Source organism: Poromitra crassiceps (assembly GCF_964638095.1).
Source record: "Poromitra crassiceps genome assembly, chromosome: 1".
Classification (NCBI taxonomy): Eukaryota; Metazoa; Chordata; class Actinopteri; order Beryciformes; family Melamphaidae; genus Poromitra; species Poromitra crassiceps.
This window is the reverse complement of record NC_139623.1, coordinates 48,706,415-48,720,277: the sequence shown is the minus strand read 5'-3', so window position 1 is coordinate 48,720,277 and position 13,863 is coordinate 48,706,415.

The window sequence follows — 13,863 nt, the reverse complement described above, 5'->3', positions numbered from 1 at the left end:
ATGTCTCTTGTATACACATCTCAACCAACACCAATACTCCATACTGGCGTGTTGTTGGTGTGTATAAAACATTAAAACAGAAAATTGTGGGTGAAAAAGAAAATCATAGAACCACAAAGACTTAAACAACACTGACATTTTTTGGGACATATCCCTCCCTGGAGAGGCTTACACAAGACTGCTATGGTTTTGACAATTTGCACCACCACCACTTCAGTTCATGGTCTGGGTTTGACAAATAGTTGTGTCTGAGGTTCAAGCAGCAGCCTGTGAAGTGTGCAGACCGCTGCAGGAATCCTCTGTCACCACTTTGAAGGCTTACAGCAGTCTGGATGTTTCCAGGCCTGCGTCAACCATGCAACAATAGAGGCTTTCTCCAGACAATCAGCAGTCAGACAATACCCATATTACTGTTAGCTGTCTGAGTTGATTTCCCCAACATGTTTGTCTGGTATAGGCTCCTTTGATGTGAATTTTCCCTTGTGAGATTTTAGAATGTCCCTTATGAAATGGAGTAAATGGACATTGCACTGATATTTAAAATGGCGTGTTTAAGACTCACTTTTTGTGATTTTGGCTCTGAAATGTGTCTACCCCCCTCTCTCTGCCTCCCTCAGTCTCCCCCTCTCTCTGTCCCTCTCCTCTCTCTCCCTCAGTCTCTCGTGTGTGTGTGTGTGTGTGTGTGTGTGTGTGTGTGTGTGTGTGTCACTGATGACATCATCAGTGATGTCACAATGCCTATGTATGATGTCAATCAGTGATGACATCACTGATGACTGCATGGAATGATGGAAAACCACAGAGTGGCTTTTGCATGCAGGATTTGGGAATGCAATACACACTGCAAATCGAGGGCCTGATGTAGACCAGGTTTTATAGGGATTTTAAGAAGTTAAACTAAAGCACGCACATCCAAACATTTAAAGGTACATTCAGCGATGTTTTTGTGTTAAAATAAGTGTTAAATGGCTATATATTCTGACAGCAATCACTGAAATAGTGTTTGGTCAGTGACTTGTAACCCCTGAACCCCCCCCCCCCCCCCCCCCCCTCCCCGGATGGCAGCGTTGGATTCGGGGTGAAAAAATACATATAGTCCTTTATAGGCATCTCGATCTAACCTTCCGTTTCCCAGAAAATGTCAACTTTTCTCTGATTGGATAAAGAAATTGGCGCCGACCTCAAACTATCCGATCAGAGAAAGGTTGACATTTTCGGGTAAACGGAAGGTCAGATCGCGAAGCCTATAAAGGACTATATATTTTCTTTCACCCTGAATCCAATGCCCCTAACATGCACCAAACACTATTTCAGTGATTGCTGTCAGAATATAGAGCCATTTAACACTTATTTTAACACAAAAACATCGCTGAATGTACCTTTACCAGGTGCAGGACTGAAGTGCAAGTGAAAAAACAATAGATATGTCTGAGGAAGGGCTTTGCCAGAAACGTCACACACTTTGTAGTGATACTAATAAACGGTGGGGGAGCAGTCACCAGTTTGCTGACTCTAGTTTTTTTAATTGGGATTTTACCAACCAACTTCAACCAAACCACCACATGTGCTTAAACTTGGCTCGAGTCTAAGCATCTTCACTAAATTTGATGTCATTCCACTTGACCAAATTCTGTAACTTCTGGCATTAGCGGCGGCTCCTATTGGCCATTAAGAGAATGGATGTATTGTATTAAAATGCACGTCTGAGCCAAGCTTCATGCTGATTGGATGAAGCAGTCTTGGAGTTGTGTGATATGGGTTTGTGCATACTTGTAAAAGCGGTGGTGCGTTGTTCCTCCTCGTGTTGAAAGTGATCCAGCGGGCTCCATGGGGGCTGAGGTCCAGCCCGCGGCACACGATTGGTTGGACCCGACCCTGGGACATGTGGCTCTGTTTAGGAGCATGCTGACTAGCCATCCCTCCGCCCTGCACCCCTGCCGGGAGAACGGTGCCAAGGTCCCACTGGTTAGTACTGCTTTCCCTCACCTGGAGGAAAGGCTCCAAGGTCTGTTTGTATCGGGACGATCGGGAAAAAGTGCAGTTCACATGCAGATCATTGTTAACACTTAATTAGTTATCAAGGTTCCCAGGCTCACCATCACTTGTCATTTAGATCAGGGGTTCCCAAACTTTTCCATCCAAGTACCACTACGTACCAAACCACATTTCCCAGGGACCACTTCCACTTATACCAACCCCCCTTAACCATGCAATAGCAGCAGAAAGGCTAAATAACAATATAAGGCTACTAGCTGGTTCAAAATGGACACACACACACACACACACACCTGCCAACATTAGGCTGTGAAAAAGAGGACCCCTAGCCAGACCTTTTCTTATAGAGTCAGTATTGAAAATTGATCTACTGATCTCTTACTTGCGAGGCAGCTTTGTGTGAGATCATGACATCACGATCACATGACAAATCCATCTTGTCACGCTCCAATCTATTGGTTTGACTCTGAACCACCAGTGGTTTGCACCAATCAGTGTCCAGAGGCAACTAGGGCCGGGCTTTGGTGTGACGCGAGAGCGAGCCTGTGATGATGAGAGACGGATGGTTCATCCAATCACCTGCCAGGTATTTTGCCCTCTGAAACGGTTTCCAGAGTGACTCGTTCCCAGATGGTTATGTGAAAACAAAACATCTGGCAGCATCCGGTTACTGATCTCTTAGTCTCGCTAGCCAGCCTCCTCTCCCTTCCGTCCTCGGACGGAAGGGAGAGGAGGCTGGCTAGCGAGACTACTGATCTCTAGCAGTGACTGACTGTAAATATTTATAGCTTTAGTGGATTAAAGTCAGTTCGACTCTAGTGAAGGGTTATGGGAGTTCAGGCCTACGGTAGGAGTTTCCTCCTCCTCACAGGTCTGTCATTTATCACGGGGCCAGACCAGCATTCCTTGAGTTGAAGTTGACTTGAATTCATCCATTTTTGCCCTGTAGTATTGAAAGTCCAGGCGTAGTCCGTCTTATTCACTCTTCTCAAGTCTACAATCTTAACAAAACAGGCTCTTTAATAGTGCTATGTTTCTCTAGGTTTGTATCATATACTGTAGAACCCTGTTTGATACTATAAATGACAAAAAAAAAAAAATCTCTATATCACATATAAACAAATTGCTCAAGGACACTTCCACACGGTCAATCCGGATATTTGGACTTAGAGATTTCTGAATCATCTTCTCTGTCAAATCCCCCCCTCCTTCCATGTGCGAGCTTCCAGTGGAGGTGAGATGATCTTAGCTGCATCTACATGAGACATTTGAAAGTGTTTCCAAAGAAAGGTAATGTGACTGATCGTGACTCAGTCCTTTTCCCCCCATCTGTTTCAAGTCAACAAACTGACTAAGGGAAGGGAGTAGCTGTAAGAGTGGAGATGGATGTGCACGTGGGCCTGTGTGTGTGTGTGTGTGTGTGTGTGTGTGTGTGTGTGTGTGTGTGTGTGTGTGTGTGTGTGTGTGTGTGTGTGTGTGTGTGTGTGTGTGTGTGTGTGTGTGTGTGTGTGTGTGTGTGTGTGTGTGTGTGTGAGTGAGTGTGCCTTGCCCCGTAGGCTCCAGACCCAGTGATGGGCTTGTGCTGGCAGACTAACTGCAGACAGCATTCTATTATTCATGCACAGCTAATCCCCCCCCCCCCCCCGGGAAAAAAATCCCTTCTTGTTGTTGTTATATCTTGTAGCGCTCAGCAGCTGTTGTGCTTTAAAGTCCATGTCGAAACATGGAGGAGGACACAACACAAACAGGATAGTTCGGACAATGGAATGAAAAAGAAAAAACAAATAAAGGGAATATTCGTTTCACCTTGAGGTCTCTCCAAGAACATTGTGTTTTTCCAAGGCCAGGTTGATTGAGTTTGTTGTTAAGCCGTGTGTTTTTACGAGTAGATCGAGGATTCTAGGTTCTGCCAGGTAAATAATTTCCTGCCAAGTTTGCCTTTTTGATCGTCTCCAGTCCCCCGCCCACGCACAACGCTTTACTCACGCATTGTTGTTGGGCTGTAATTATGCTCAAGCCAAGAGCAGAACATGTTCACTTGGTGCTTCATGTTCGACAAGAGTGTGAAGTTTGCTTTAAAAAAATAGTCAGAATACCCGCTAACCCAGTTGAATCGATACTGTGATGCATTGGATTAAAAAGTAGTGTTGTAATACTGCTTTCAGTTACTTTCGATTTTCTTTGTCCACTAAAACAATACACAATTATGAAGTTAAATGGATACTGATTTGAAGCATGTTACTGTACCACTTATGGGCGACCAGTAGGAACTGCAACAACATTGATTGAATCCTCCTCTTACACAAGTACCCTAACCCTGCGAGGCAACTGGATTCACACGAGATCATGAGATCACGATCACACAACAAATCCATTTTGCCACACTCCAATCTATTGGTTCAAATCCAAACCACCAGTGGTTTTGCACAAATCAGCATCCCATGAGGCAGCTAACGGGCTGGCTTTTAACTGTGACGCCAGCGAGAGCGAGCCCGTGATAGACAGATGGTTCATCCAATCACCTGCCAGGTATTTTTTGAAGGTGCCTGCCCTTTGAAACGGTTTCCCAGATGGTTATGTGAAAACAAACCATCTGGCAGCATCAGGTTAGAAGTACCGGTACCCACTCCCATCGCCATGATCTATGGTGGCCTGCAACTGACACAAATAATAAAGTCACATGTCAATTTTTTTCACATGAGAGAAAAGTAAACTAGCTAATTATTAAATTATTAGGCCAGAGATCCACCAGAAATGTCTAGTGAAGAGGTGATGTATCACCATGCTAAATATTGAAATAACAACACTTTGTTTTAGTAAGGTCATTCGTTTAGAAAGTACTTTTTACTTCCAAGCTTCAACAATCTATCACTTTTATTTTACTATCTGTGTGTGTGTGTGTGTGTGTGTGTGTGTGTGTGTGTGTGTGTGTGTGTGTGTGTGTGTGTGTGTGTGTGTGTGTGTGCAAATTCCAGTTATTTTTCGATTGACTGATTACGGTAGTGTTATTCCAAATAATTACAGTACACCTCATTCACATATAACAGAGTGTATTAGTGTACTGTATTGAACTCATACAGTAGATTAACATATAAGGTCATAAAATAACATTATTGTCAGTGTTTGGATGAAAACTTGTGAAATTTCAGCTTCTCAAAAACAAAAACCGATTTGTTTTTGCATTTCTGAGTTTTATCCAGCTGGATAAATGCAAAAACAAGTCTGTTTGTGGCCCACACTCACACTCCTAAATTGACATCTGGGCCAAATTGGTCGCTGCCTTAAAGGCGAATTTTTCAACCTGAACCCTGTTTTTGTCACTTTTTGTGTTTTGTGATTTTGGTCCAAGATGGTTTCAGCTGGCAGCCGCGGTGCACATGTGCCCCGCCTCCAGCACACGCATGATGCACCTACGTCCATGAAACCAGCTGACAGTGGACAGAGAGAGAAAACATGTCCGCTCTTCAGTTTGTAGGAGCTGTTTATCCTCTCTCTGCCTGTTGCTCCTCTCTCTGTCTCCTCATGTCCGCTCTTCAGTTTGTAGCAGCTGTTCATCCGTATACCCCGGCTCAAATAAATACGGGTGGCCATTGAATTCAAATGCCCCGTCCATATTCTCAAAATCAATTAAATATTCAGACATTACTTACTAAATCTTTCAGGTAATAACTGTAAGGAAGTTTATGTGCTTGCCTTGGGTGAAGTGTGAAGTGTGCTGGATCGTAGGTGAGGGCTCACGGGCAGTGATCGGTTAGAACCACAGAGATGTCTTTTCAGGCTATCTTTATTGAGTATCAGGCAGAAGCAGTATACGTCGTATACAGAAAGGGAAACATAGGACCAAGAATACAATACCATAACAGAACACCTTGTTATATACCCCCCATTTGGTGTATGACATCATTGGTGATGTCACAACGTCCGGGGAGGTATGACATCATCGGTGACCTCATAAATTCACGTATGCCATTGCAGTCAGCCTAGACCGTCTGACATTGCTGATGACCTCACAGGTGAACTCTGACATCATCATCTCATTACGTCGTTGGCGCGTTGGTTTGTGGGCGTCAATTGCCCCAAGAACAGGCCTGATGGTGGGCCATTACAGATCGTTTTCTACAGCCGCCCTCAGATTCCTGTGGGGAATCTGTATTCTTCCAGAAATGGCTGGAATGGCCCTCCAGGCCCACCTGGTATAGGCAGGGCTTGGTTGATTAGTCTGGCAGTGAGGGGGGCTGTGGTCCGCTTGGCCACCGGCCGGGTGTAGGTACGGGTCTACACGTTGTTGTCCAGTCCAGGGGAAAATTTGGTGACTGTCCCCATTGGCCAAAATGTGTGCAGGAGCTGGGGGTCTACCCAGCAACTGCTGTAGTGAGCTGTAGTGGCCTCTGGTGGCTTGAGTTTCCAGTTGAGGAAACTCAGCGGCGTGAGGTCAGCGCGGGAGCTGCTCAGGAGCTGGGGGTCTACCCAGCAACTGCTGTAGTGAGCTGTAGTGGCCTCTGGTGGCTTGAGTTTCCAGTTGAGGAAACTCAGCTGCGTGAGGTCAGCACGGGAGCTGCTCAGGAGCTGGGGGTCTACCCAGCTACTGCTGTAGTGAGGGGCCTCTGGTTCGGGTGGCTTGAGTTTCCAGTTGAGGAAACTCAGCGGCGTAGGGTCAGCGAGGGAGTGAGGGGCCTCTGGTGGCTTGAGCTTCCAGTTGAGGAAACTCAGCGGCGTAAGGTCGGCGAGGAAGCAGTTTGTCTGCCCTCGTTGGAGGGCAGCCTCGGCCTTACTATAGTCCTCGGCCCTTAGTGCCTTGTTGGCCACCCCATGGAGCGCCGGTGTGGGATCCTCGATGATAGCACCGAAGGTCGTACACTCCTCCGGCATGGGGGGAGCCGACCTGAGGCCACCGTAACTTGGCTTCCTCAACTCCTCGCCCTGATCCGAGGTTGTGTGGAGTTGGGGTGTCTCTGGCCAGCGATCTGGGCTGGGAAGAAGGAAGGGGGGTCCGCAACCCCAACGGCTGGTGGTGAGTGCGGGAAGGGGCCTTCCCCGCGTAATGTCGACCACAACAGCTACCTGCGGTTGCGGTAGCTCGTCCTCCCACTCTTCCCAGGCCTGCAGCAGTGTCTCGGGTAGGACTGGGTCATCCCAGCCCGGTCTCCTTTTCCATAGGTGCTGTATGAGCAGGACAAGATGGATCCTCCCGAACTGATGGAGGGGCAAATTCCTCGGGCGGAATTTCTGCTGCAGGGCGGTGATGGGGTAAGGTTGCTTGCCTAGACCAAGGTTCGGTTCCGTAAAGGCTCTCTTGGTGCGATAGGTCTGCTCTGGGCAAATTGCCGGCGAGACGATGAGGGAGACGGCCGCCCTGTGAAGCATCTGGGGCTCCTGCCTCACCGTCCGCGAAGGCGTGTCCTCTGGCGGGCCGGTAAGGGCCAGCTGCTGTGCTGCTGAGTGTAGGAGCACGCTCCACTCTGAGCCGTTGTCCATTATGGCGTAGGTGTCCAGCCTCTCGTCCCCAGAGGGGGCCGGGTGGCCTCCTTTTTCTGGGGGAACGGGCTTGGGGGCCGTTCTTGGCTTCCTCTGCTCTGACTTCTTGGCATCCCTAGCGGCCTTGGCTGGAGTTGTCTCCATGAGCCCGGGCAGGGCCAGGAGGTGAATTCTGGGAATAGGTGATTGTGATGGCTGGTCTCGCCCTCTGGGGGGGTCCCAGCTGTCGTGTCCGGCTATCTTGTGGGAATGATTGACGCCGGCCGGCTGACTGTGCCCCGTGTTGTTGGTCCCAACGTTCGCCATGCCTACCTGAGTGTGGGGTATCCCAGTGGCGGGCTCGGCTGCCCCGTTGCACTCTATTGCATGCTCAGGGTCGGCGACCTTTGTCGGCGGACGTGTCCTGGGTGCGGGTGTTGGTGGCATTGGCAATGGCCATTGCCCTTGTCTGGGCAGTGGAACAGGGGAGGGGGTTCCATAGCTTGGGTCGTTGGCTCTGGAGCCGCCGTGCTGACCTGACGCTGGTCGTGGGAGGTGCGGGGCACGGGTGAAATGTTCAGCCGGGGTGCAGGCACCGGTGAAGTGGGTGGCGCCCTCCGGGGCTCCTGCTCAGCTTGGCTCAGCAGGCGTCGGCTTCTATCCGGCGGCGGAGTATCTGCTCTCTAGCTTGGAGGGCCTTGGCCTGGAGCTGCTGGGCTGCTTCTTGGGCCCACAGAGCCTCTGCTTGGGCCTGTTCTTGGGCCCGCTGAGCCTCTGCTTGGGCCCATTCTCGGGCCCGCTGACCATATCGGGACCTTTGTTCCTGCTCGGCCTTCAACCTAGCATAGCCCTGCGCCATTACGGCTTTCGTCCTTAGGATCTCTTCATGAGATGTCGCTTGCTGTGCCTTCCTCCTAGCGCTAGCGTGGCCAAAGGCCGCTAGAGCTCTGGCCTTGATCCATAGGAGCTCCATACGGTTCTCTGCAGCTTCCTCTGCCTCAAACTCAGCCCTTGTGTGGGCTACCTGAGCGGGGAGTCGGTTTTCCTGGTGGCTGCGGGTGAGCTCCTGCCCCGGTCGGATCGTCTGGGAGTGTAGGGGGACTGGCCTCTGACTACTACTCGTGGTGTATCCAGATGTGATCTGCAGGGGAAGGGATAGCTCCTCTGGTCGGTGGGGTGCCGTGGCCTGAGCAAGCTCACCTGACTCCTGTTCCATCTCTGAGCGTCGCAAGTCCTCGGATCCGCTCGAAGGACCAGTTTGTAAGGAAGTTTATGTGCCTGCCTTGGGTGAAGTGTGCTGGATCGTAGGTGAGGGCTCACGGGCAGTGATCGGTTAGAACCACAGAGATGTCTTTTCAAGCTATCTTTATTGAGTATCAGGCAGAAGCAGTATACGTCATATACAGAAAGGGAAACATAGGACCAAGAATACAATACCATAACAGAACACCTTGTTATACCCCCCACATTTGGTGTATGACATCATTGGTGATGTCACAACGTCCGGGGAGGTATGACATCATCGGTGACCTCATAAATTCACGTATGCCATTGCAGTCAGCCTAGACCGTCTGACATCGCTGATGACCTCACAGGTGAACTCTGACATCATCATATCATTACGTCGTTGCCGCGTTGGTTCGTGGGCGTCAATTGCCCCAAGAACAGGCCTGATGGTGGGCCATTACAGACCGTTTTCTACAATAACAATAGGCTACGCTTTCTGTAGCCTACTCCAAACCAAACAAGCCACTCCCGGCTCGTCACCACAGCTTCCACCACTTCCTGCAACAACGCAACTCTCGCAAGACCTGGATCAAGCGGACGCTAAATAGCCGATGTATCTCTTTGTGTAATAACGATCTGAGCCTGTCAATGGCAAAAATACGCTTTTTAGTGGACGTACATGTTGAAACGGGCCCAGGTTGAAAAATGCTGAAATTCTGCTTGAAAGCCGGTGGCCCTCTGCCACGCCATGTTTGGTTCATATGCCCTATAGAGACACTGCATGAAATAGGCTATGCCCATCACGGGGGAAAGCTCTCCGTTCACTTCCACACACCAGCGTAATTTTCCTTGAATTAAACATAGCTAAAAGCTGTTGTGTGGTGGGCTGCGCAGACAACAAATGTAAAAAATCACCAGTTAAAGTTTTTTTGTACTCCTGAGCAACACAAGGAAGCCATTGAGAATTGGCGAGAAGAAAAATGTGGATCTAGCTGTCAATGAAGTAAGTATATACAAATATCGTATATACGGAAGATGAACCCTCCATGTTCATCTTCCGTATATACGATCTTTGTGTGCAACACGTGACATAGGAGAACGCCAGGATGGGGGGGGGGGGGAGTTTGTGTTTTCCCCCATTTTGGGCGTGGTTTCTGAATGATGACGCGCTCTGCAGTGTCTCTATGCCGGTGCCAGCTGAATCCCAGCTGTGCCAGCTTCACGTCTGATTATCTGGGCCAAATATCTCTGCTATGTGGGAGTGGAGTGGGTTTGGAAAGGCTCTCATCAGATCTTTCTGGTGGACCATGTAATCTTTCAATTATCAAGGTTAAAAAACAACAAAATGACATACTAACATTGGTGTTACAAGGTTTTCATCTGACAACGGTGATATACGATTGTGTTTCGAGAGCTATCGGGAGATGTCTCTTCCCTTATTTTTTTTAGAAGAAGAAGATTATATTGATATTAACAGTGAAGGAACTGGTCACACTATATCTATAGTATAGTAGATGAATAATCTTGTTTTTGCTTTCTCTCCCTTTCCCCGAGATAGGGTATGACCTTTTATGAAATGTGTTTATTATTATGTCTGTAACTAAATGTGCTGCTGTCTAGTCTAGGCCAGGCCTCCTTTGTGAGAGAGATTGTTGATCCACTAGACTAAACCTGGATATGCATCCAGGTTTAATCAAATAAAATGACTCAATGTGTGTTCACAGAGAAGAGGAAAGTGACTGAGGTCTGCTTCCAATTAAGGAACCGCAAATATTTCTGGGGCTCTGACCCTATCTTTTGTCATCTCATAAACAAGAGCTGGAATTTTACAAAGGAAGAGGAAAAGTTTTTCAAAGCAAATGATGCCTTTAGACTGGCTGGCATGACTGCTAACATTGTTCTGGTGAAGGTAAAGCACCCGGATTCACAAATAACTTTAGTCTTTGGATTTTGAAAGGGGAAAACGGCAATCTGGCGCATAGATTTGAACTGGTCAGTCCGTTCAGAGACTGAACCAAGATGACCCCTGCCCCTCCCCAGGGAGGAGAGGGGCCACTATTGTCTATTTTTGACTTTGCCCTGGAGAGATATAACCATGGAGGAAAGATAAATCAGGTTACTGTGTAGTAGTCTCATGTCATCTCCATGTAGAGTCCAGGGAATCTTTCCTGTCACCGAAAGGGAAGTAACAAATGGCATTTAGGCCTACTCTTGTTACTGCAGTTGACTTGTTTTTTTGTTTTTTGTATTTTTGGTCTACCTGTACTTTTTAAATTCACTAATTTTCCAAGTAAGATATATATATAATATATATATATATATATACACACACACACACACACATACATACATACATACTGTATAGTATAGCATATGTATGTATGCTATATCAAAAACTATTTCTGGAATATCATAAAATAAATCGATATTGTTTACAATGTTCTTAGATAGAGAGTGACTCTCACCGGAAATTTAGTGGTGTGCCACATTCTTATTAAAATCATAAACGTAAGAAATAAATAAAAAAATAAAGATTCAAATACTTTGAGAAAATATGTTCGGAAGTGCTCTGACCCAGTGGCTTATGGACTATCATATATAGGGTTCAGCTCTGTAGCTCTGAAGGCTACCTGAAAGTGTTGAGGTTGTGGGTTCAAGCCTGAGTCAGTCAGTGAGTTTTGAGGTTGTGGGTTCAAGTCTGAGTCAGTCAGTGAGTTTTGAGGTTGTGGGCTCGAGCCTGGGTCAGTCAGTGAGTTTTGAGGTTGTGGGTTCGAGCCTGAGTCAGTCAGTGAGTTTTGTGGTTGTGGGTTCGAGCCTGAGTCCGTACGTTTTGAGGTTGTGGGTTCGAGCCTGAGTCAGTCAATGAGTTTTGAGGTTGTGGGTTCAAGCCTGATTGAGTCAGTGAGTTTTGAGTTTGTGGGTTCAAGTCTGAGTCAGTCAGTGAGTTTTGAGGTTGTGGGTTCAAGCCTGAGTCAGTCAGTGAGTTTTGAGGTTGTGGGTTCGAGCCTGAGTCAGTCAGTGAGTTTTGAGGTTGTGGGTTCAAGTCTGAGTCAGTCAGTGAGTTTTGAGGTTGTGGGTTTGAGCCTGAGTTAGTGAGTTTTGAGGTTGTGGGTTTGAGCCTGAGTTAGTGAGTTTTGAGGTCTGACAGCCAGAGGAAAGCTCTCAGAGAAGAGCTGTGAGTGTGAAGGGGACCTGGTGGTGTGATGGAAGGGGGGGGGGGGGGGGGGGGGGGTGATGCTGAACATTTAGCTGTGCAAACATTATTTTTTTCGTAACATTTCTGAACATGAAAGGAGAGACTCCTTAAAATCGTTAGCTCCCCCTCTAAGCAGTTATTATTATTATTATTATATTATTATTATTATTTACATGCACTCTAGTTTCATGACCAATTTCAGTTTCAAGTAGTCTAAACAGCAATCACAGTTACGCTGCTTTCATAGAAACCTCTGGAATTTATTTGGTGCATATATTAACGATCTCCCTGCAGTTTGTTGTGACGTGGACACAATAATTTGTAAGGTTTATTTGCCAAATATACTAATAAAATAAATAAAAAATAAAAAATTGTTGAACTAGAAACCTCAGTCTTCTGATCTAGTCAGATGCCATCTCCATCATTAGGCTTAGGCCATGTGGCTTCACTAGTGGAAGAGGATAACTTCTTCATTTTTAACGTAACTTAACTTAAGAATGTTATACAGTAAGTAAATAGTAATACTGAATTATTTTAAAGGGAAGTGTAAGCAGCAGGTCTGCAATGAAAAATCTGAAGTGAAAATGAATAAAAACTTAACTGACAAAAAGAAGTGTACATTCACACTCAGTACAGGCATTTTGGATGTGTGACCTTGAGCGGCATGTACAATGCAATTTCAAGCCTAATCATATTATCATATCATAGTGGAGCTGATCAGTGGCCAGCAGATCAGACTGTGGTTGTACTGGTCAGCTTCCAGGTATGAATGTGTGTGTGAATGTGAACAGGGCACTCCTGAAAAAGAGAGCGTTGCTCTCAGTGAGACTCCCCCTGTATAAATAAAGGTTAAAAAAAAAAAAAAAAAAAAAAATGGGGGGGGGGGGGCTTCCCGGTGGCTCACATGGTAGAGCGCGAACCACTAAGGCTCAGTCCCTCGCGCAGCTAGCCTGGTAAACCAACCCGTCACGTGAACTCACATTTCACAAATGAAATGTGAGTTCACGTGACGGGCTGGTTTACCAGGCTATCGCGCAGCCGACCCGGGCTCGAACCGGACCTGTGGTCCCTTGCTGCATGTCATCCCCCCCTTCTCCCCATCCTCCCTGTCTGCCTACTGTCCCATTACATCAAGCAAAATGCCCCCCCCCCCCCCCTCCCCAATATTTTGCAATGCACTATGTTCCTTTCTTGTTTGGGAATGTTTCGGGAAATTATTGCATTATTGATATACTGAAAATGTAGCCTATTTAAATTTAAATAGAATACATGCTTGTAGGCTAGAGAAGAAGAAGAAGCGCGCACACATGTTGTGTTGAACCAACCAACAACCAATACGAATTGTTTAATCTGGCAATAAAGAAATGTGAACTTGACATGCTATTTTAATAGCCTACTCAAAAATGCACCTCCCACTATACAGCAAAGAGAGGAGTCAATGTTTCTTGATATAATCATTGCCATTCACATCAGAATAATTAGTCTAGTCATTAAGTTTGCTGATAATATTTCTATCATGTTAAGTCTGTCATGTTAACTGGTGTATTCAGAGCAAATAGGGAGATATAGAGCATTATCATCATGCTATATATCTCCCTCTTTGCTCTGAATGAGTGAGAAAAGGAGAAAATACTGAATAATTACATCACAACAGTATCCTAATGTTAATTTAAAATTAGATAAATATCTAAATATCTAAATATGGCAAAAAAAAGTAAAAAAAAAAAAAGTCCCTTCCTCCCAGCACCCCCTGCTCAAAGTGACTTCCAGCGGCCTTGTTGTGGAATGCAGACAGAAAAGTGAAATGTTCTGTGCACATGTTCCTGTGCTGCACACCTCCTGCAGTGGCAGTTTACAGTGAACGGATTCTTTACAACAGAAGCCACACACAGAGGCGTGTCCAATTAGCAGACATCTGGGATTAATTTCCAACTGATGCCAATCCCATAGGACAGAGATCAGATGGACAGACGTTGGAGAGACGCAAAACA